At 44.0% G+C, this 23825-nt stretch overlaps 1 protein-coding gene across 2 annotated transcripts in view; it reads left to right on the forward strand.

The window, feature by feature from the left end:
* The first annotated feature begins 20666 nt into the window (after positions 1 to 20666).
* The window catches only part of Nfkb1 (nuclear factor kappa B subunit 1), a 114745-nt gene continuing 111586 nt past the window's right edge, over positions 20667 to 23825 (forward strand). The window contains exon 1 of one of the 2 annotated variants that reach the window (XM_040751747.1): positions 20667 to 20730. The gene's annotated coding sequence lies outside the window, so the exon portion shown is untranslated. The remainder of the gene's footprint in view (positions 20731 to 23825) is intronic. The other variant, XM_040751749.1, reaches the window with a different exon arrangement.

A 23825-nucleotide genomic window follows, 5' to 3' on the forward strand; every position in this document is an offset into this window, starting at 1 on the left:
AGTAGCCTTCATCAGTGGATACAGAGCTATTTAGAAGGTAGTTTGAAGGAACCAGTTCAGCTAAGCAGCAGATATCACTCTAGAAAAATATGGTCTTTACAGTCTTTAAAATATGTATATCATGTATGTGTTATGTATATACTGTTACTAAAAGTATTCTTCGAGAATGCCATATATGTATATAATACAATCTGATCACTCTCACCCCACATCCCCCCTTGTCCCTGTCAACACACCCCTCCTCCCTTCAAGTCCCTTTCCCATGTTCCTGTCTTTTTGTTTGGTTGTGAGATCCACTGAGTTTAATAAGGGTCCTCTGTGTAACCACGGTTTTAAAACTACCCATTAGAGCCTGGTTAGGCCCATCAGTGGGTATACAAATGCACAACAGGCCTCTCCTCTCCCAGCATCCGTCAGAAGCCAGCAGTTCAGCAGAGAGGGGTGAGGCCTTTGAGCCCCACCCATGGCTGGCTGGTGACAGGTGCGGTCCTGTGTAGGCCTCACGCAGGGAAACACACATGCTATGGGGTTCATGGTTGCAATGGTTGTGTCACGGCCAAAAGACAACGTTTCTTCACTGCCCTTTTCCTTGTCTTCTGGCTATCCTCGCTTTCTCCTGAAGTGTTTCCTGAGCCTTAGAGGGCCTGATACAGATTTCTTGTTTAGGGCTGAGCCCTCAACCATCAGTTATTCTCAGCACCTTGAGAGACCGCGGGTTTCTGCATTCCCCGCTGCTCATTGCAAAGAAAAGCTTCTCTGGTGAAGGCTAAACGTATTGTTTGTCTATGGGAGGAGCATAAATATTTAGGGAATGCTTGTGTCCTGTCGGTTTAGCTAAACACCAGTAGTGACTCCAGCATTGGTCACACACCTTGAAGGGGCTCTAGCAGACTCAAGCATGGCAAGCTTGACTCTGATGGGCCTCACCCTTCCCACACTCCCTCTTCCTTGCTAAAGCTAGCCACCAAGGTCTATTCTTATTTGGTCCCTTCCTCCTTCTGAGGCTGACTACCAAGTGCCAGCTATCAAAGTATTAAAGTCCAGCAATCAAAAGCCCCTTTTTGACTCACCAAATTAACATGCCCAATAAAAATTAAACACCTCATCCTAACAAAGGGATTCCCCTTTTACCTTTATAAACTGCCGTTCGCTTATGGGCCAAGTCAGGCCAAGTCTGTCTCCTCCCTGTCCAGAGGCGGTCTTTGTCCCAACCAGGACAAATATCACTCCCCACTTTTTTATTTCCTTCCCCTTTTCCCTTGTCCTCTATCTCTTGTCTTTGTCTCTTACTCTCTGCCCTTTGTCCTTCTGGCACAAATAAATCTCTTTTGTGATGAGAACTTGGTCTTGGGGTATCTTATGTCAATACTGATCCTTTTCCTGCTTGTGGTGCTACAGCTGCTGGTCTCCGAGCCATCCTCTGGTCAATACCATGTACAGAGTACATATGAGATTACCACAATGTCTGAATCCATGCTTATGTTCAAGTGCCATTTCATATGTTAACTGAAGAATCAGACATTAAGTAAGGCTAGAAATTAATCATCCATTCTATTGACCTTATTAAGTGTATTGTGTGTCTAGACCCTATGGCAGGTGCTAAACCACTCAGTGACAACTAAGGCACAAAGTACCCATTCTGGGACACTTTACTTCTGACTCCCAACTCAATTCAATGAAGAGTGACTAAGAAATAAATAACAATCCAGCCATTCTCCAGTCATGTATGTCTCCTACTTGTTATCAAACACATGGCCCTTTGTTGTCCCCATGTCCATGCACTTGCCATGTCTATGCCACTATTACTCTTTCTCCTACACACACACTTGGTTTGCCTTTTCACATCTTCCCCCAAGAGAGCAGCAGGCATAAGGATTCAAAAGAATTTCCCCCATTTACAATTCAAAAATGAATCAACCATGGTCCCTGTGTTCTTTCTTGATGTACTTTCCTAGGAGTTCTACAGTTCATGTCTTTTCATGTTGAAAACAACTGTCAATGTCACCCAATGAAGAAACATTGGTCTATTTGGTGTGAGCTAGTGAGAACATTTTAAAGACATTCATATACATGGTATAGTTTGTGGGCAGCTACACTCCTGAAAATGTTGAATAATTTTTAACTAAAATTAAAACAAATATGTATAGTAATGGGTCAGTAAACTTTTCACTAAATTTTGACATAACATGTCCAGTGCCTCCATGGACAAAATGGGCTTTTGACTAAAAAAAATAGGCCTTTTTCTCATTTGTGTGTGTCAACTAGTGTCCTGCTGCATACTAAACAGCAACACAAACTCACCAGTAAGTTTCAAATTCCATCAGATTGTCCTTTCCACTGTCCCTTACCTGGATGACCACAATTGGGAATAGAGAGTAAATATCTGGAAAGAACATTCACAAACAACATCTGGGTCAGAGCTCACCTTGTCAGAAAATGCCAGGAGGTGGCAGCATATATCGTAGCTTGCACAACTGCATCAAAGCGCAGGTTCTCAGGAAGAAATGAGGTACTGAGCAGGAAGGACGGTGACACAGGGACAGCATCAGACGTCTGGCTCAAAAAGGCACGGAGACAATAGCATGATTTTATCCCTCAAAATGAAACAATAGTGATGCTATTGCTGCTCTTTTAAATGTTAGAATATCCACTTACAGGAATATACAAAAGTCACTGCCATTTGCAGAAAGTCACAAAAGGAAACCTAGACTTTGGTTGAGGTGCAGATGACTAAAGTATAACCATGGAAATGTGTCCACAAACAATCTGCTTCACACGTATTTGTCAGAGGTTTGGTGTGGTGCCATCAGCAGAGTGGGAACACTTAGTAAATATTATTTCCTTTTATTAACTCATTCCCCTAACTAGAAGTCTATATAATGGTTATCCCCAAAGAGTTCCATTTTATTACCTTACTTTTCCCAGAGAAAAATAAATTTTAGATGCCCTTACCGCAAACACCTGTGAAGTGATGGCAGACAAACTTGGCAGAGAAGTGACCAAGAATGTAGAGCTTCCTGGGCCAGAGACAGCTCTTAACTCAGTAGTTAAGAGCATTTGTTACTCTTCCAGAGGACCAAGGCTGGCTTTCCCAGCATCCACATGGCAGCTCACAACCATCTGTAACTCCGCTTCAAATGGATCTGATATCCTGTTCTGACCTCCTCAGGTACCATGTACCCACGTGGCAGGCATACATACATGCAGGCAAAAATACTCATACTCATAAAATAATGAAATAGATAAACCATTTTATGGGGTGAGGGATAAAGTGTTCTTTCTGGGCAAGGTACACAGAACAACCTTGCACTGACTGGTTTTGTGTCAACTTGACACAGGCTAGTGTCATCAGAGATGAGGGAGCCTCAATTGAGAAAATGCCTCCCTAAGATCAGACTGCAGGCAAACCTATAGGGCATTTTCTTAATTAGTGATTGATGGGGAAGGGCCCAGCCCATTGTGCACTGTGTCATCCCTGGGTTGGTGGTCCAGGTTCTATAAGAAAGCAGACTGAGCAAGCCAGGGGGAGCAAGCATCCTTCCTTGGCCTCTGCATCAGCTCCTGCCTCCGGGTTCCCATCCTCCCTGCTTTTGATGATGAACTGGTACACAGAACTGTGAGTGGAATAAACCCTTTCCGCCCCAACTAGCTTTTAGTCATGGCGTTTCATCATATTAACTCTAACTAAGAAACGCCTGCTACAGAATGAAGTGAATGTGGGGGTTCAAGTCACCCTAGCCCCAGGTCAATGTTCATGTGAAACCTTTTATCTTATCATCAATTGGTCTCCTATGCAGCAAAATATTCACCCTTCACTGTTTAAAAGTTGTGAACACTCCAAAGCCACATAGAAAAACTCTGGCTTGAAAGACCAACAGATAAATTAATTAATTAAATAGATAAATAAGTACATAAATAAATATTGTGCCTCATTAGAATAAAAATTTCTTGCTTAAAAAACCCAGTATTTACATGTGGACATATATGTAGATTAAAAGCCTGCTGCTCTGCTTTTCCTACAAAAGTAATATTATTAGAAACAGTCTTGATACCTTAGAAACCAAAATTTGTTCTAAGTTAATATCTCCCTCTGTTGCACCTTGCCAATAATTCCCCTAAAGTGAACTAAAAATGAGCAAATCATGAATCATGCATGGTTCAGAATGACTCAAAATTCTAAAGAACAGATGTCCTATTATATATTTTTTCCCAGAAAATAATACAAGCTTTCAGTCCTGGTGGCTTTCTAAAAACTTCACCAAGCCCTATTTATACTAAGGTTTCAAAAGCAAAATGTGGAGCCTAAAGGGGCATCATGAAATATTTCAACATTTTTACACTACAAATGGGAAGATGTTAATAATCCAACCAGTTACTTAGATTCTAAAACTTAAGGCTGTTATTGAGAAATATTTGTACCTATATCCACATATTTATTATGTATTACTTATAAAAATGTTAAATATTTGGCATCTTCCTTTGTTTTTAAGAAAAAGATGCCATATTGCTAAAACTGAGAGTCAATTATGACTTGCCTACAGTGGTGCTTGCATTTCATGACTTGATGTGACTGTTGCGTGAGATTCTCTTCAGCCCAGACTGGCACAGTCTAGAACAAATGTAAGCAATGATTCCAACATCTATACATGTGAATGGTTTGAAAAGAGGAGAAAATATTATGATGGCATAAATATTAGGAAGAGCACGATGATTGTAAATGAAATAGTACATTTTCACTGAAACACGAATCACATTTATTGGGGATAAAGAGCCTCTGTGTTTGTAACCATGACAAATTGTAGAGAGATTCCACCACCCCCCAGGGCTCTTCAGGAAGCAGGTTAGACCCCCTTATATATTTCTCCTCGACTCATTATTAAAATTGTTATGAATATCTTATTAAACTGGCACTAGTTCAGTAAACTCAGAACACTTTTCTGAATTTTCACTAACATGATGTCAAGAGGTGGATAGACTATTTGCCAAATTTTTCCACACTCTGTACCTGAGCCAAATTGACAGTACTGAAAGAGATGGGGAGACCCTCCAATTCACCTTCCATTTAGATTTAACTGCCTTCATCTGTGTTCAGAACAGGGAACATGTGGGCATCTCTCAAACCCATAGAACTAGGACACTCTATACTCCTGCCATTTCGATGGAAGCCTCAGACACTTTATATGAAATCGCATATGTTTAAGAAAAAACAAATCCTGTAGGTTCAGTGAATACTTTCTGTGGAAGGACACTTAACCTTCTTTGACTTGTCAAAGAGTTCCCTTTTTTCTTTTGAGTTTGCTTGACTTTACCTCCCGACAAAGCTACTTGCCTGGTTTACCAAGGAAATAAAAAATGGTCCTGAGAGCTCGTCATCTGCTTCACTCCAAACAAAATTGTGACAATGTAATCAATGCCTTCATAAGCTGGTTCAGACCAGAGTTTTACAGTAGAAAAGGAAGAAAGTTCTTCGAGGCTCTGAGAAAAAAACACCCAGAGCAAAAGGAGCAGTAGTGTGCTTAAGACATCCATGCCCTACTGTAGTGAGTTGGACCCAAAATCCCCAAACCTTGAAATGGATATCTTTCTGAAAGTGTATAAATTAACATCAAACAAACTCCAAGAGCTTCCATTATACAGAGAAAGACTGAATTTGGGGGCTGGGAAGGTGGAGCTGAAAAAGTAAAGTTGTACGTCCATAAACGCCTTCAGACACATCTGAATTTCAGCCACAAATTCAAATATAGCAGAAATACTGCCTGCTTTGGTTTTCTATAAATCAACTAAATATCCATTTCAAGTTCCCATTAAACTCGAGGCTCCCATCTCTGTTTTCAACAATGTTATTCATGGAGAGCCGTGATGAGACAAGGGCTGTCTGCCAGCCAATCCCATGGGCACGTGCTAAGACTGCTGTCAACCAACCAGTTTCAGGGACTGAGCATCATACCACCCAGAGGCAGGTCCTCGGGGAACTTTCTAGCATATTAGCCTGGACTCATTAGTCTTTCTTTTTCTAGGTGGAGACCATGCTTCAGAGCTGTGCTTATGGGTCTGAGCCCAAGGACTCTATCCAGAACACCACGGTGATGTCTATTTGTCCCTGCCACCACTCCATTTCTAATCTGACAAGTATTTTTCTGTTCTGAGTAGGCTAGAACAGATTTTTTTTCTTGTCTTCTTTCTTACTATATGAGGTCTCAGATATCACGGGGCAGCCTTGAACTTGCTATGGAGCTTAGGGTGACTTTGGATTTCTGATCTTCCTGCCTTCATTTTCCCAAGTGCTGGAATTTTTCTCATCAGGCCTGACAGCCAGAACTTAAATCTGGTCAGTTGTCTCATTGGCCCATATTATTAGCCCACTGCCTTCCAAAGATTATGCACAATTAGCACATTATTAATTATAACTGTCCCTTAGTAGCGATTGTTCTGGGCTCCCATAGATAATAAACTACTCAGGCACTCCAATCTCTACATAAAGTAAATCAATAGCCATACAAAAGCTCCATGTGGCTTCACATATCCTTCCTTCATTCCTCCCTTTCCTCCTGCCATTCTTTCTTTTTCTGGCTGGGGACTGACTATGACATCAAAGATGATGCTGAGCTTCCGGTCCTCCTGTTTTTGCTTCCGGTCCTCCTGCTTTTGCTTCCCCAGCACTGGGATTACCAGTGTGCACCACCACCCCTAGTTCATGCATGCTGGGGCTTTGTGCATGCTAGGCAAGCAGTCCACCAACTGATCCACATCCCCAGCCCATCACACATACTTTAAATAGTCTACAGACCTACTTGGAAACCTAAAACAATGTAAACTCTATGGAAAGATTTGTTATTCCCTATTGCTTAGGGAATGATGACAAGAAAAATAATCTGTATGTTCAGCACAGATGCCATTTTTACAGAGTAGTTTTTATCTTCAGTCAGTTAAACCCCTGGATGTAAAAACTAGGGATAAAGAGAACCAACATGGTTATGGAAATTCCTGAAGAGAATTTTTATTCTTTACCTGCTGAATTACTATGTCATCAGAAATCTTAAAAAACAATTCGTTAGAAATCTTTTTATTGTAAATAACATAAACCCAATTCTAATTACCACAGTACCTTAATAAAACTTGTTAACTAGAACAAATGCTAGCTAATTGAATTGTGGTATCCAAAATAAGAAATCCAACCCAAGTTGGATCTGGGGATTCAAATGATGCCAAAATGTTCTTGGTCTTGCTTCTTTTCACATGAGGCTTCCTGTCCCTGGGACCAAGACAAGTCTAGACAGTCTAGACTTGGACTCCTTGGGTGTTTTTAATCATAGAGAGAGAGAGTGCCACTCTTTATTCTCCCAACATTCAACAAAGATAATGAGGACTTTGACCTAACTTTAGGGTCAGAAAGAGAAGCCATTCTGATTGGTCAGTTCAGGTCATGTTGGGTTTCCCTGACTCGAAATGGTAGGTCAAGGGTTCCAGGAGCTATCAGCAGAGATTGCAGGAAGGTAAGGAAGCCTGGCCATTTCCACGGCCTACTGGGGGAACTGTGGAGCATAAATTATACCTCCAAGCCTGTGGGTGGGTCCTCAGGCAAAGGAGCCTAAGGTTTGAAGAGACTGAAAGTCCAGAAAGTTCTCAGTTACATTTAATTTAACATTTAGACAAGGCAGACAGACAGACAGATGCAGGCCCCCATAACTACTGAAGACCTGAGGACATGGAATGGGAACTTGGAGAGTCAGAGTCTGCTCAGTTTCCTGGGGCCTGTGGCGGGAAAGCTCAGCCTCTGATCAGCAACACTGTGGAATTAGAGGGAGGGCCCTGCTAACCAAGAGGATGTGGACACTAAAATAAGTGAGTGGACGCTTCTCTGCCAGGCCTGAGAGTCTCTCGTACTTTTTCTCAAAGCTGTGGTACTTCCTAAGCAGTCATGCTAGCCAGAGCATGAAAGTCCACCATGTAAGGCTTTAGTCATTGATATATATGCTTTCTGAAATCACTAATATCATTTCTTTAAAATTCACCTTGTGTTCCCCTTATTCCCATGTTTTAGATGTAGCCTTGAATTCAGAATATAGATCATTGTTTTAGTATTATTGGAAAAACTTAATTTTAATTCAGACACAAAGCCCAGTAAAATCATAACCGATATATATGGTCTTACTGTGCTAGCTTACATGTTTCTCCCTCTCTGCCTCCGTCCCTCTCTCCAAGTCTTTCTCCCTTCCTCCCTACGTTTCTATTCTGTTTTCTCTGTGTTCTGCTATTTCATCTTGGGTTGACATTGTTTTGCAAAATTCTCTTCTAAAATGATGTCTAACATTGGTTTTCATTTTTATGGCCAAACGTACAACAATTATTTGAACCAAGTGTGACAGTTAATTTTATGGGTCCATTTGACTGGACCAGAGGATGCCCAATATCTAGTGTGTCTGGAAAAGTATCCATTAAATTAGCATTTGAACCAAAACACTAAAGGAAGCAGATGGTCGTTTGTAGGTAGGCTTCATCCAGCCCACTGAAGGCCTAAAACCAACCAGAGGCCTAGGTAGAATGAAATTTCTCCCTCACTAGAATGTCACTTCCTGTGTTAGGATTCAGACACAGACTGGAGTGGACCAGGGATTTCTGTACAGCTCTTCAACTGCAGGTATTGGGACCATTTGGTCTTCATAATAGCGTAAGACAAATCCTTGTAACAATTTAATTAATGACGTGGAATAAGATAAATCCTTGTAGCAATTTAATTAATGTCGTGGCAGACTGGCTTAAGAGGGGATGTTGTAGTTACAGATGTTTAGGAGAGAAAGAAGAAGCGCAAGTTAGAAGTAATGCTGGTTAAAAACGGGCCACCACCGAGTAGTAAAAGGAATTCATAAAAATATTAGTTTAAAAGATTTACCATGTTACAAACAAAACTAGAGCAGAGAGAGCCATAATTTAAAGAAGAGGAACATTAAGATTGTTTTTAGAAGTAGCACACATAGAGTATAAATATGCTTATAGTGCCATCTGACGCTTTTGCCTAGAGACCCCTCAGCCACCTAGTTTTATGATCAACTGAGATCAATGACTACTGCAAGACCTATAACAATGTAACATCTATTTTAAAATTTTGACTGACTTCATAGCCATCTGAAAGATGTCTTGAAGTGAAAGTGCTTTTCTTTACACAAAGAATGTGGATAATGGCGTGCCTGTGGAGGTCAAAGGGCAAGCTCGGGTGTCAGTCCTCACCTTTGACCTCGTTTTTAGACAGGGTCTCTTCTTTGTCATTGGCCATTTACAAAAGGCTAGCTTCCATTTGGATTTCGTCTAACCCTCTCTTCTCACCTTGGTGTCACTGAGATTGTGGATGTACCCATGGGTCCTCAGGGTCCCCACTTATATATCTAGTATCATAAACCCAATAAAAAATGCATGGGTAGGGGAAGCCATAGGCCTAGAGGGAGAGCCTACTACTGTTGTTTAAATAAGTTGATGTAGTGACAAAACATCTATGCATATACACTTGCAGCCAGGTATTATTCTTAGCCTTAGTCAGGGAAGCATGTCTTTGCAGTGAAGAACTAGGTGTGCAAACACTCACAGTTGCTCGAGGTGTTGAGAGTAAGTGGCAGTTGAGAACTCAGTCAGCCCTAAACAAGAAATTTATAGCAACTACTGTAAAGCTCTGGAATACATCAGAGGAGGGAGTGGAAAGAACGTGAAAGCCAAAAGATAGGAAGGAGTACTTCAAACGCTGTCTTCTGGGCATGATACGTCTGTTCCAATCATGAATTCAATGCAACTAAATTTTCCGACTCTGAGCCCGCACAAGACTGGTCCTGTCAATAATCACTCCTGAATAGGGAGGGGCTCATGGGACACTGCTCACTGTACTATTGCCTACTGATAGATTCTAGGGAAAGGGGAATCATGGTCTTCAGTTTGTGTACCCAAACTGAACCGGCAAGTCACTCATCTCCAATAGATAATCCCAAACCCTTGTCCACACGGGAGGCCTTAGCTAAACTCAGCGGGTCACAAAACGAAGTTAAGCAAAAAGACATGAATGTGGGAGAGGGATTTGTTGTGGGGGTGGGAAACTTGATATGCTCAGGAGGGAGATAATTGAGGGCAGGGTGAGAGTAATTGGAATGCATTATATACATGCATGAAATTGTCAAAGAGCAAATTTAATGAATACAAAAGTTACATTAGAAAAAAAATAAACATGCAACTACCATACAAGCTAGCAATTACACTCCTGGCAATTATCCCAGAGAAACGAAAATTTTATGTTCACGAATACCTGTACAAGAATGCTTATAGAAGAATGTTTGTAAAAGCCAGAAAGCAATAACCAGATGCCTTTCAGTGTGTGGACGGGAAAACAAACTGTAAAGCAACCAGACCATGGAACGCTTCAGAGACAGCAATACATGTGAACTGGGCTGGGGAGGCGGCCCCACTCATAAACTGCCTACTGCACAAGCGTGAGGGCCAGAGTTCAGGTCCTCAGGACGTGGAAAAAGCTAGGTGCAGTTCTGCGAGCCTGTGATTTCAACACTGGCCGTAGGTGGTGGGCAGAGACAAGCAGATTCCCTGACAGCGAAATGATCAGCCAGCCTCGCTGAACTCAGAAGTGGCAGGTTCAGTGAGACATGCTGAGGAATGACACTGATATCTGCTTCTGACCTCCACATGCACACACATGTGCACACATATGCACGCGTACATGCACATACCTACACTAACAAGTACACACCCCAAGTACAATCACACACACACATGCATGCAATAAACAGGCAAATTGTTGATGTTCACAACCACCTGCATGAATGTCAGAATATTGCACTTAGCAAAATAGGCCACCTTCTGTCTGATCCTGTATGTAACATCCTGGAGAGATGTTGAGGGAAGAGGTGGATACGGCCTTGAAAGAGCAACAGGAGGCATTTTGGTGGCAGTGGAAATGTTCTGCGCCTTAACTATCAATGTAGAAACACTGGCTGTGATTCCACACCACAGATTTGCAAGATATCATTACATTAGGGAAAACTGGGCAAAAGGCATGTAGACTCTCTGTCGTCTTCTTCACAACTGCATGTGAAGCTATGGTTATATCCAAATCCAAGTTATGGTTTTTAAATAGGTAATAAGGAAATATTACTAGCAATTGCATGACTGAAAATTCAACAACAGGAAATAAGCATATTCTTTGAAAGACGTTCACTGTTAAAATACCTAACAGAAAGAACTTTAGGAAGGAATGGCTTCTACTGGCTCACAGTTCAAAGGAATACAGTTCACCACAGCATTGAAGGCAGGACAGCAGGAGCAGGGTGTGGCTGGTCGCATTGCATCTGCAACCACGAAGTAGAGAGAGAGGATCTAGTGTGCATTTTACCTCTCTCTTTTATGCAGTTTTGGCCTCCGTCTACGGGACGGGACTTTCCCCCTGAGGTGTGCTTCCATGGCGATTCTAAACCTGTCAAGCTGACAGTGAAGATGAACCACCAAGGAATCATTTTACAGCCTACTCTAAGATGCTGGCATTACTTGGAACTTAGGACTAGATGAGGATGTCATGGATGAGCATGCCTCACAAACAGACACAAGATGTTGTAAGGTGGGATCTCACAAAATATTAGCAAATTGAATACAAAAGTGTGTAACAGTCTGCTTTATTTTAAAATCAAGACTTAGCACAAAAAGGTGGGAATGATGTAAATTTGAAAAAAATCAACATATTTTAATATGTAGACAAGTTAAATGTGAAAAGCTATATAACCATTTGTCTGTGTAGTCTGGCTGTCCCGGAACTCGCTCTGTAGACCATGCTGGACTTGAACTCACAGAGACCCAACTGTCTCTGCTTCCTGAGTGCTGGGATTAAAGGCATGCGCCACCGCCACCACCACCCTGCTAAGTTATAGTAGTTCTTGAACTGAGGTATTACTACATAAATAGGAAACAGGTCAATGGAAGAAAAGGGAGTCCGGACATACAGAGTAACTGATTTTGACAAGTGAAGTAGGGAACCTTGATAACTGACACTAGAACTATCACATGCCAATGTATTATGAAGAACTATCACATGCCAATGTATTATGAAGAACTATCACATGCCAATGTATTATGAAGAGCTTCAAACAGTGCTGCCAACTGCTGCACGCAGAACTCTCGCTGTATTTTGCAACTAAACTTAAACCTTCCAATTACAAACATTCTAGAAGAAAACATGTGCAAAAGGTCCAGCAAGATGGTTTAGTGGAAGCCAGGCGGTGGTGACACACGCCTTTAATCCCAGGACTCGGGTGGCAGAGGCAGGCGGATCTCTGTGAGTTCGAGGCTGGGCTGGACCGACAGCCTCCAAAACAATACAGAGAAACCCTATCTCGTAAAAACCAAAAAAAAAAAAAAAAAAAAAGATGGTTTAGTGGGTAAACGCCAAGGACCTGAGTTTTAGTCCAGGAACCCACGTAAAGGTGAAAAGAGAGGATCTGCCAAGCTTCTACATGCGTACTGTAACAGGCATGCAGCACGCTCAGAGATTCACACCGTAAAAACTCAGATCTATTTCTAAGGAAAAATATGGGAGAAGATCTTTTATGGGCAAGTCAGAGTCAGGCAAAACCCTCAGACTTGCTGAAGAAAGCCACGCTGCAGAAAACGTGCTCACCCATTACGCTTCATCAAAATGGAAAATTGTCTTCTAAAGGGGGAGGGGCAGATTGAAAAAAATTCAGCCCATACTGTATAACTGCACTCATATGAAACTAGAAAATGCAAACTAGTGTCAAGTGAGAAGAAGCTGATCAGTGATGCTCGGAGGTGTAGGAGCAGGAATGAGTGGCCGCAGAAAGCCAGCAGGAAACTTGTCTTTATTGCAGTGATGGTTTCATGGGTGTGCATGTGTCAAAACCAAGCTGCATTCTTAAAATGTTTCAGTGTGTCCATTATAATGCAGTAAAAATGTCTCAAAAAGAAAGTGTGTATGATCTAGCTCTGGCCAATAGAAACCAAAAGTCTGATGAAGGCTTGTGGGAAAGTCCTTCCATCTCACAAGCTTTCTGTGTCTGTTTCTCCCTTCCTCCATGTTTCTCTCTGAGGAGAATGTTGCCCACAGTACAGCTGGAAGCTATCTTCTGACCAAGGAGAAAGCCAGCATGAAGAAACAGCTAATACAGACACAGACAAGCGACACAAAATCCTCAGTCGTAACAGAGCCAAAGTCCTGTTTGCACGGAATCAGGAATTCCCTTTGTCTAAGAACCTGTAGGATGTAATGCTAGTCTATCATTGGCTGTATCATTTGGAATCACGATTCTATACCTTACAACTAAGGCTATCTGAGCCAGGACAGGAACATTTTCGTCTTGAGAATATCATCAACAGTTTGTAACATGCCGTCAGAAAAAGAGCTTTGTGTTTAAAATCATTTGTTTAAAAAAGAGTAAAATTTCTTTACGCAGTAAGAAAAAAGTGAGTATATTTATCTACTGGTGATGATACTTAACATTAGTAAAGTTGACGTTTATATCTGAGAATGTCTACAGTGTGTGAGATGTGTAAGTGCTAATCCAAGCACAACAGAGTTTTTAGAATCTTCACTGATCCTTGCTTTCCCTGTAGTACTTCTATTAGTACTGAGCAATCCACTAACCTAGGGCTCTCCACTCAAGCGTTTCAGAAGAGGAAGACCCCACGCAGTCAAGAATCCATGTGATTGAAAAGTGTGCTGTGAGAATCTAGATCCAGCAATATTCCCTGGGCAACCCTCTCTCAACAACTTCACCATGGAGGGAAAGAGGCAGAGGTAGGTAAGCAGGGCACAGGCAGGGATGGACTAGAGAATCTTACCATAGAGAGATCTACCATAAAGGTCTCAGTGTCATGGTTCCCAGGAAATACTAGTTAAAGGAAACCCTGTACTGACTATAGAAAGCTCTGGGTGCCTGTCAACATTAGCCTAACGCAGCCAAGGCAAGTAACACGGAGGGAGTTGCACACGCGAATTGCCTATTCCTACCCCTGAGGCCCAGCGCGAGTCCCCACTTGCACTGAAGAAGAGCTGGGAGAAGAGACGCTTCCAAAGCCTCAGCTGGGTGTTGACTGAGTGCCAGCTGGTTCAGCGCCAGCCCACAGGAGCAGAAACTTTCCCCAGGCCCGTTTGTTACTGCCTAGTCGACCCTAAGTACTTGGTCTGTAATTACAGGTCAGTGTATACAAGGCAGGAAATGGGAAATAACACCTTGCCTTGTAGCACCAGCAAACCAGAGAGAACCAAGACAAGCGCTGCTTCAAACAGGTGTTTCACTGAAATGAAACCATTGGAAGAAGCAGATAAAAAGCTTTTTAAAAATAATGAATTCACTCAAGGAGATATAATTAAAGATTAAGAGGTTAATAGTTAAATATATGATGAGTGCCGGAACTTTCAAAACAGTTTAAGAAGTATGCACAGTCTCCGTGTTCCTGATAGAAAGCCCCTCCTGGTGGGATGAAATAAAATGAACTACAGTGAAATAATAGCTATAAAAAACAAAGCTACTAGGTAGCATAATTTTAAAACCAAAAGACTGCTCAGCCGGTACGTCAAGAATTCTCCTCTTTCCCAGAGTGACTAGTAGAGGGAGTAGCTGGTGTGTGGCCTCTCTAGTCTTTGTACTTGGAGAGAAGGAAAATCTCACCTGAGCTTACCTCGAATTTTCACTGTAGGTGGAGAGCAAAGGCGTCCCAGGAGAGACCTGAAAATATTCCCTAGTGGACAGTGCACTAAGAGAACATCTACACAGTTGGCAGTTTCAACCCAGGCGTCAAAAAATTTCCAAGGTTCAACTTCAATTTTCAAATATAAACAACATCCTTCCAATAACTCAGTTATCAGTTAAGCAGCAGATGAAGAGTGGTTGAAAAGCATGTAGATATAAGCCAAGGAAATGACCTAGAATGCAGTGCAATGAGACATGAGGTAAGAGATATTTGGGGATGTAAGAACTATTACGAAGGTCTAGCCTACATTCATTTAAATTCCAAAAGGAGTGACTAGAAAAAAAGGCAATAATTGCAGGAGGGAAAACGGAGTAGCAGTTTTTCAGAACTGTCGAAAGGTATCAACTCTTGAGATCCAGGGAGCCATTTAAAGCCTAATAAAATCTAAATAGGGATATAAAAGTGGAACATGCCTGGATTCATCATAAGGAAACTATAAATAAAAACCAGGAGAGCAGCAATTATGCTGATCCAAACTGCCTTGCAGAGAACTGAACCCCGTGTGCCACCAATGAGCTACAGCCCCATCCTCCAAACTGACTAGTTTTTGAACTGGTGTTGATTGTTTGTAAACAGGGTGTCACTGTGAGGCCCTGGCTGTCCTGAAACTTGCTTTGTAGAGAAGGATGTCCTCAAACTTACAATGATTTATCTGCCTTAGTTTCTGGAGTGCTGGGATTAAAGGTATGCACCATCATGGCAGGCCCAAACTGGCTACAATGAAACTTAGAGACTTGGGGGCTAAGACTACAACTCAGTGGTAGAGTACTTGATTATGAATATGGGGCCATAGATTCAATCTCCCCCTAAAACAAACAAACAAATGAACACACCACTAACAACAAAGAAAACTGGAGAATTGACTAAAGCTTAATGGAAGGGAGTAGCTCAATCTGGAATTACAGATGAACAACACAGTCGTTGACCACACACACCATATGGGACTGAAGAGATGGCTCAATTAATAAAGTCCTTACCAGGCAAGCATCAGAGCACCAAAGAGACCAGTACCAGGTAGGTACTGGTAGGGAAAGGACTCTGGGTTCACAGACAGACAGCTCACCAAGCACAGATATCTGGTCAACCCAGGAAGCATTAGAGGATCATCTGGTAAGGGACTCTGGAGGGGTGGATGAGATATCTCAGAATAAACTAGGCTTCAGTCACAGGAAATTATTCCTCTGTGTACTAAAACAATTTGGCCCCTTTGTAATCTTCCGAGGATACAGTCTACTGTAGGAATAGAATCGAAGAGGGAAAAGAGAACACCGATTTGTGCTTGCTGTCATCTCTCATCTGCTGTTTCACAGGAATTGACTGCTGTGCTTAAGATTACTCTCTGTGATGAGGACCACCTTCACTGCACAGCGGCATTTCCAGGAGAGATTCCAGTCTATCACGGCCTTTCTGTCCCAAGCAGAGTGAATTAATCACAGAATGAGGCTTCCTATGTCACTATGTACTGACTGCCTGAATGCATGCTTTATGGTAATATGGTGAGGTTGGTGCTGGGGAGTGAGCCAGCACGTTAGATATATGTCCTGCCACTCACTAGTACCAACTCTCATTTAAAGAAAATAATATAATCTTTTATACCATCTATTATTTATGGGATACATTTTAGGTGCTCTGAAATTATTACCCAGCCTCATGTTTTTAAGAGTCATTCTCATTCACCTATCTTTTTTTCTATTGTTTACTTTGTCTTTACCTCCTATCCATAATTCTACCATCCACTAAATGTTAGCTTTGTTACCAAGTTTTCCCTCTGAGAAACCACAGTACATTGAATAACAGCAAATGTAAAGGATAGTTTTGGGAGACTCAAGACTTTGTGAGGACTTCATGTACTCATTTGACTGTTGTGAAGCAGATGTTATCTGCATCTCACCTCACAGATGAATGAGAGGAAGCCTGGGATGGTCACATGGCGTGATGGGGCTCAGAGAGAATCCTAGTGCAGAAAAGGGATGGATTCTTTTCTCGAGGGTATAATCAGGCACAGGGTTCAAATATGAAGGCAACTCTGAATTTCACAGCCTAAGGGCTTAACTTCCAGGGAACCCTTGCCACACTGCAGTATCTCCTCCTAAGTATGTAATTACAATCTCATGAAAGTATTTGCATAGTCTGCCTTGTGTGACATCACATACTCCTTTGACTTTTGCGACCTCTTAGAGGACAGTGACAGTGGTGTATAATTCATTTGAACTGACACAGGAAGTGTCAGTGTCTGTGAAATGAGTGGTAGTCCCCTTCCACGTTCACTGACGTCCCCATTTACAGTGTCTCTACATCAGCAAGGGAAGAAAGAATATTTTGAACTTTTGGGGATCTGAAAGACACTCTTAGTGATATATATGGGGTCACTCTTAGTGATAATATCTGGTACAGATCACTTTTCTCCTGGCTGTTGATAAAGGATCACTCTTCCAAGCATTGTGTTAGGAGCAGAAAGTCTACCTTCTGTTTCTTTTGGGGGCTGACTGACAACATGCTTGGTAAGATCTGCTTAGTGCCCAAGAGAAGCACAGAATGTGTCTGGCATGTTATTGGAGGTAAAATCAAATACTGCACCAATATGGGATGACATATCACAATTTGTACCTGCTGCAGTGGTCAGCAGAACAAGCATTAACGGCCCCTAGACTATGAGGAAATCAATTTAAGTTCCCATGACAAAAATGCTTGTAAACATCCCCTAGCATTATCTGGGTCCTTCTAGTACATAAAACTGTGAGTTAGGATTGTTACAATGCAGTATACATTGTGTGTGCAATTATATGTTTACAAATCAACTTATATGGTGAAGTATATATAATATAAAGCATTATGTAAATCAGTCCTATAGTTTTTGAGCTATAATGTATACTTATTGTATAGGTGAAGAAACTGGAGCTTTATAGCTAAGAGCTGTGGCCATTCTAAGCAAGTATCCTTTCTAGAAATACAGAGTACTCCTGTTCTATTTTCAGTACATGTTTTAGAGCCTCCAATGCTCAGCATCTGGGTCTATTTTGTGACTCCTCTCCAACCTGTATGATTTCTTGCCATTTATGTAGTATGTGGATTTCAGCCTCTGAACTCACTCCACATACTATTACCAATACATAGCTTGATGATATGGGAAATGCATGTGATTTCATGAACTTACCCACAAATACAATATGCATCACAGTATTGGCGCTGGCTGGAACTTCTGCATATAAACTTTCTTTCTTTGTAGCCTGATTATGACAAATCCCTTTGACACCTTAGCATGGATGAGATGGTTAGAAACATCTCAGAAAGCAGGTCTTAGGACATGGAGAAAATGTTGGACATCAAAGCAGGAGTACCAGAAGAATGTAACTGGTTTTGCCTGCCTCATGGCAATGGATTGCAGCCCACAAAAGACTGTTCAGGTTCTCAACAGAGTTGCCTATGAACACGATCTTATTTGGAAATGGCTCTTCGCAGACTCAGCTGAGCTAAAAGGTGGGATCATAATGGCTGATTTCTTAATAAAACAAACATGTAGGGACTGGGAACGGCTCAGAAGTGAAGAAGACCCGCTGCTCTTGTGGGGGGCTCACACTGGGTTCCCAGCACCTACACGGGTGTCTCACAACCACCTGTAATTCCAGATCTGATGTTTCCTCTGGACTCCAGACACACACACTCACATACACAGCCTGAACTCCACAGTCACCTGTACGTAGGAACACACACACACACAGTTAAAAATCAATCCTTTAAATAAAAGAAAGGCAAGTCTCTTTGGGTTTGGATTAGAAGAGGCACAGGGAAGGAGTCAATACGATCATGAAGTAGAGGACCAGAATGATGCCGCCAAGCCTAAGCGTGCCAGGCATTGCCACAGCCACCAGAGGCTAGGGCTAGACAAAGGATTTCTGGGGAGCATGGCCTTAACCGCCACACCTTAGTGTCAGACCCCTGGCTTCAAGGGTTGTGAAGGAACAAATCCCTGACATTGTGGGGATCTGTTGCCACAGATACAGGAACCTCGTCTGCCTGCTTCCCTGCCACCTCATGCTTTAGGTATATCTCATGGGATCATTTGGAGCTTGAAATTTAACTTGGTAGTCGTTGGTGATGAGCAGGCTTCCACTCATGCCTCATGGTGTATCCCACTGGGCTACCTTTGTAACAGTGCCTTCTATGTATATGCCTTTGACAACAGGACTGCCCACACCTTGGGCAGGCAGTCTTCCCATCCCCACCTAGTCCACAGGAAAGAAGAAAAACACCTTACACTTCATTGGTTCACGAGAGCTTGTGGGCTTTGTGCTCATGTCAGCAAGAAAAAAAAATCATTTTATATACACTCCATACTGAATCACAAGCACACAGTGCCCCCCTGTGTGTGTGTGTGTGTGTGTGTGTGTGTGTTGGGGGTCTCTGTGTGTGTCACTTTATGTCACTGAACCTGAAACTTATCCATTGGCTATATTGGCTGGCCAGTGGGTTCTAGGGATCCAATTGATGCTGCCATTCACTGCTGGGGTTACAGATGTCCCCACCTACAATGGCTCTTACATAAATGGGTATTAAGGATCCCAACTCTGACCTCGGGACTATGCACTATGCTGACTGAACTATTTCCCAAGCCCCAAGAGGCACAATTTCTAATAAAGTCCCATAAAAAGTCTTTGTCTTCCATCTGTATGATGCCTCTGAACTCTAGGTGTCAAAAGCTTCTCTGGGATTTAAACAACACAGCTTTAGGGTGGATTATTGGGCTCTTGAGGTCACTTAATCCCCGATATCCAATATGGAAAATGTGTTTCCTCACAAACATGCCAAGGTTTTTACACCCTCCCGGGTTGCGTGATGGAAAGCAGCTTGGAGTAAGTACCTGCCGACTACCTGATCCCCGGCGTTTCAAAGTTTCCACTTGAACTCAGTAGTGAGACCCTGAACTCTAAAATATCTGTTTCAGGTCAAAACTCACTCCGGAGCTACCTCGCCCCAGTTTGTCACCCCAGCCCATGGAAGCACTGTGCCCAAAGAATAAAGAAGCTCAAATGCTCGCAAAAGGTCATCACTGGGAGGCCTCTCCAGAAAAATAACCTCCCTTGAGCCGAATAAGGATTTATGAGCTGTAAGCTAACACTGTGGGTCCCACTGTCGCTATAATTCCATCCACAGCAGTGACCGCACAGGCCGGACAATGTGCTGTGGATAGAATAACTGACCAGACTGAAGACTTCACCCAAACCCAACATAAGTTCATAGTTCTCTGGAGAGACATCAGCCACGATCTCGAAATTCCTGTCCGGCCTGCGAAGAGATCAGGGTGCAACCGAGACCCCCAGAGGAGGGAGCATGCAGATGAGATTGACTTTTGTGCGGGGCACGTGGGGACCAAGCCGGTCCCCGGTGGCCTCCGGCTGTTCAGGCCTGCCTTTGGGCTGCTGGGCGCCTCCCGGGGGCGTCACGGCCGCCGCGGGGCTCGGGGGTTCGGGGCGCCGGGTCGGGACGCGCGGGCTTCCCCCACCCCCGGCGGCGACCCCACCTCCCGCCCCCGCTGCGCGCGCGCGCGTGGGTCCGTCCGTCTGTCTGTTCTCTCGACGTCAGTGGGAATTTCCAGCCAGGAAGTGAGAGAGTGAGCGAGAGAGGACGAGAGAGAAGTACCGAGGCGAGCCGGGCAGGAAGAGGAGGTTTCGCCACCGGAGCGGCCCGGCTGCGCGCTGACGGCTTCCCGTGCCCTGCGCGCCTCCGGCCTCCCGCCGCCGCCGCCGCCGCCCTCGGCCTGCTCGCCGGCCAGCTCCAGCAGCGCAGGCCGGACGGAGCTCAGGGCCCCGCCGCGCCCGGCCCGGCCCGCCCCGCGCTTCCCCGCCCGCGCCGCAGCCATGGCGCGCCGCTGAGCCGCCGACCCCGGCCCGCCACCCCGACCCCGCTCGGGCTCCCGCCGGTCCGCGCCGCCCCGCCCCGCAGCGGGAGCCCGCAGGCGCCGAGAGGCCGCGCCGCACCTCCAGGGTAAGCCTCGGGGGTTGGGACCGGGGGCTCAGCCGCCCCCCTCTGCGCCGCAGCCCCGCGCCGGGTCCCTGCGGCTCGCTGCTGCGCGGGGCTCCGGGCGGGTCCGCGGGGAGGGCGGCGCGATGAGCCGGGGGAGTTGGGGCAGGAGTTGCGGGACGCGCGGCCCCCCTCCCCCGGCTGCGGGGACAGGGCACATCCGCACTGGGCGGCCCGAGGCCTCCCCGGCCGGCGGGGCCCTCCGCTTCTCCGCGGGCGGGAACGGGAACCGGAGGGGAACTCTGGCAAAGTTTTAGAAATGTGGACCCAAGCCCCTGCCGCCGGGGGCATGGCTGCCGGGCTGAGGTCCGCCGCGGAGCAGAGCTAGGAAGGTGCTTGGTGCAGTGCACAGCCAGATTTCACCAAACGGCGGGCGGCGGGTGAAATGAAAGCAGAAGTGCCTGTCAGGGCTGGCCACCCCCTTCCCAGCTCCTCGGAATCCAGCGGGAGAGCCTGGAGCCCACTTTCTGATCTGTGATCGACACCCCCTCCCCACACACACACACGCCCCAGCCACACACACACACAGTGCAGTCTGCCGCCAGATCTCAACATTGATTTTCAAAATACGAGGAGGGCCTCACACCGGTTCTCCAGGCCTGGCATTTGAGAGAGAAATTATCTACTAATAGCACCTCTTAGACACTTGATGGCAGGAAACTCTAGGATAATGGCACCTTGTATCGTGTATGACCTCTAAAACAAAACAAAACAACAAGACCTGATACACACGACGCCTTTCCTGCCTATAAGCTTTCTTAGGTCTTCTGAGATAGAGGCCGATCTTGGTTCTGTTTACTGGTCTCTTCTGAAACTTAAATGGAACTAATGATAAAAAAGATTTCATCATCTAGATTTAACCCGTTCTTATGGACTTTTTTTTTTTAAGATTGACATAGCAGCTTTCTGAGTAACCATATTTAACTAATTTTTTGTTGTTGTTGTAGGACTCATAACTGAGAAATGCTTGTGGTGTTAATAACATTTTGATAGCTATGACATCAAATAATGGGGTGTAGACTGATGGTCGTTGGTAAATACGAAAGCCGGAGACGAAGGTAGACTTCGGTAGCATTCTAGTGGAATCCTCAGATGAGTATTCTTGGGTGACATAAAACGCATTAATATTTGTAAGACCTTAAAAAGGGAAACTCGATTAAAGTAAGCCCCTGACTGTAATGTGTTTTTCCCTGATTTTCATATTGTGCTTTCTAGAGATGGAGCCCATACTGTCTGAACTAAAAATTATGTAAATTATTTACAACAGAGTACTTTGCTCAGCATATGAACTTGAGAAGACGGGAATTAAAAGATTTGCTTCCTATTACATTTAACATTTGTCATGCAATTGGATGACTAACAGAGCACATGTAATGATGGGAATGTGAAATCTGCAGCGCTTGCCCACGTTGGTACATCTGGGAGTCCCTTGCTAGCTTGGAGAAAATGTCCTCTTGGCTTAACATACTCAACAAACTTGAACACAAAAGAGGGCTTCTGTGTAGACTTAATGCTGGCACTAAAATACTATACTTGCTGTGAAATGCTAACCACTTCAAAACCAAAAGACTTTTAAAGAAAGTCGTCTAATCGTGTTGAAGGCTGGTGGCCACCTGACAGTCTGTTATCTTTGTTCTGAAATTCAGTTGTGTCCTGTGTTCTACACATGGCAATTACTTGAGCTGAGCAGGTAGTAAACGTGCCCGTGTATCAAAGCCAGTTAGTAAATACTGGAGTATACATACAAAAATAGTCTTTCCCCTTTGTAAGTACTGCTTTGATGTTTGTGTTTCCTTTTTTTACTTCTGTCTCTAAAACTAGATCAGCCAGGCTGACGGAGTCACAGTGGGTTAAAGCCCCACTACCTGGAAATGGGCAGTATTTTAGATTGAGTGATCGTGTCCCTTGTCATGGTCTCTTCAGAAGGATGGATAGAAGCTAAGTGGAGAAGCTAGTGTTTCTGCAGGCTGTTTTTACTGCTGCTTTCAGACTTCCAGATAACTGGTGAAGCAAGCCACTGCCTTGACGTTCAGGGATTGCTCATTGTGGTAGATAGAGCTAGATAACACTTGGCAGCCACATGGATTGTGGATTATCATTCAATCAGCAAGCCCAGGGTTTTACCTAATTTATTTATAAGGTATTCCCCTGCTTAGAAGAGGTGAGATTTCTGGCTTCTAGGGGGAAGTGACCACTTATAGCCATCAATTAATTTGAGCTTGGGAAAAGAAAGAAAGGGAGCTGCCGTTTTTAAACAATAAGCTAAAATAATTGTTCCTGAGTTGCCAGGAGATTCATTGCTTAGCCAGACTAGGATAAACCTAGGGCCTTATGAGCGTTCTACTATGGAACTGTACCTCCATGTACCTCTAGCCCTGCTGGCAGGATTCTTGGATAATGTGCTCAAGATACTATTTCCCCACTCCTACAATTTACCAATAGATGTCCTGTCCTGGGCCCAGCGACACTGTGTTAAGTAGTGTACCCCGAATGCAGTGGTTGAATCAAAGGAGTCAATTCTTGTGCTATGCTCTACTGCTGTGACAGATTGGACAGTAATTCCGCCCAGGAGATTGGATGTATGTGAGTCAGTATCTGCAGAAATTCTCATGAGCTTGTCTTCTGCTAGGAAGCTGTCTTGTTTGGATGGCTTTCCAGCGTTCTGCTTGCAACATGAATCAGTTCTATAAGGTAGTGCGTCTGTTGTGTTCAAAGGGCCAGGAGGAGGTTGAGGAGAATTGTGCGAGAAGTCCAGCATGCCTTACTCCTTCATTTCTGTCCGATTAAGGCTGGTTGGCACCCGGAGCACCTGATTCTGCTTCTGGGAATTGTGATTTGAGCTTTTACACATCTTTTCAATACTGAACCTGGTTGTTGTGTTAGAGGTGAGCAGGTAGAGGAGTAAGAGCGGATGTATGTATCCCAGGGAATGTATTCTGTCGAAACTTGGGCGTTTGAGGCTTTCAACTGAGTACAGGCGCTCAGCCTCAGGGAGGAATGTTTGGAAGATGGGCATAGTCTTGCAAGAGTAGAACCACATAACATAGTTTGGTAGAGTT

This window comes from Mesocricetus auratus, unplaced genomic scaffold (genome assembly GCF_017639785.1).
Source record: "Mesocricetus auratus isolate SY011 unplaced genomic scaffold, BCM_Maur_2.0 Super-Scaffold_100009, whole genome shotgun sequence".
Classification (NCBI taxonomy): Eukaryota; Metazoa; Chordata; class Mammalia; order Rodentia; family Cricetidae; genus Mesocricetus; species Mesocricetus auratus.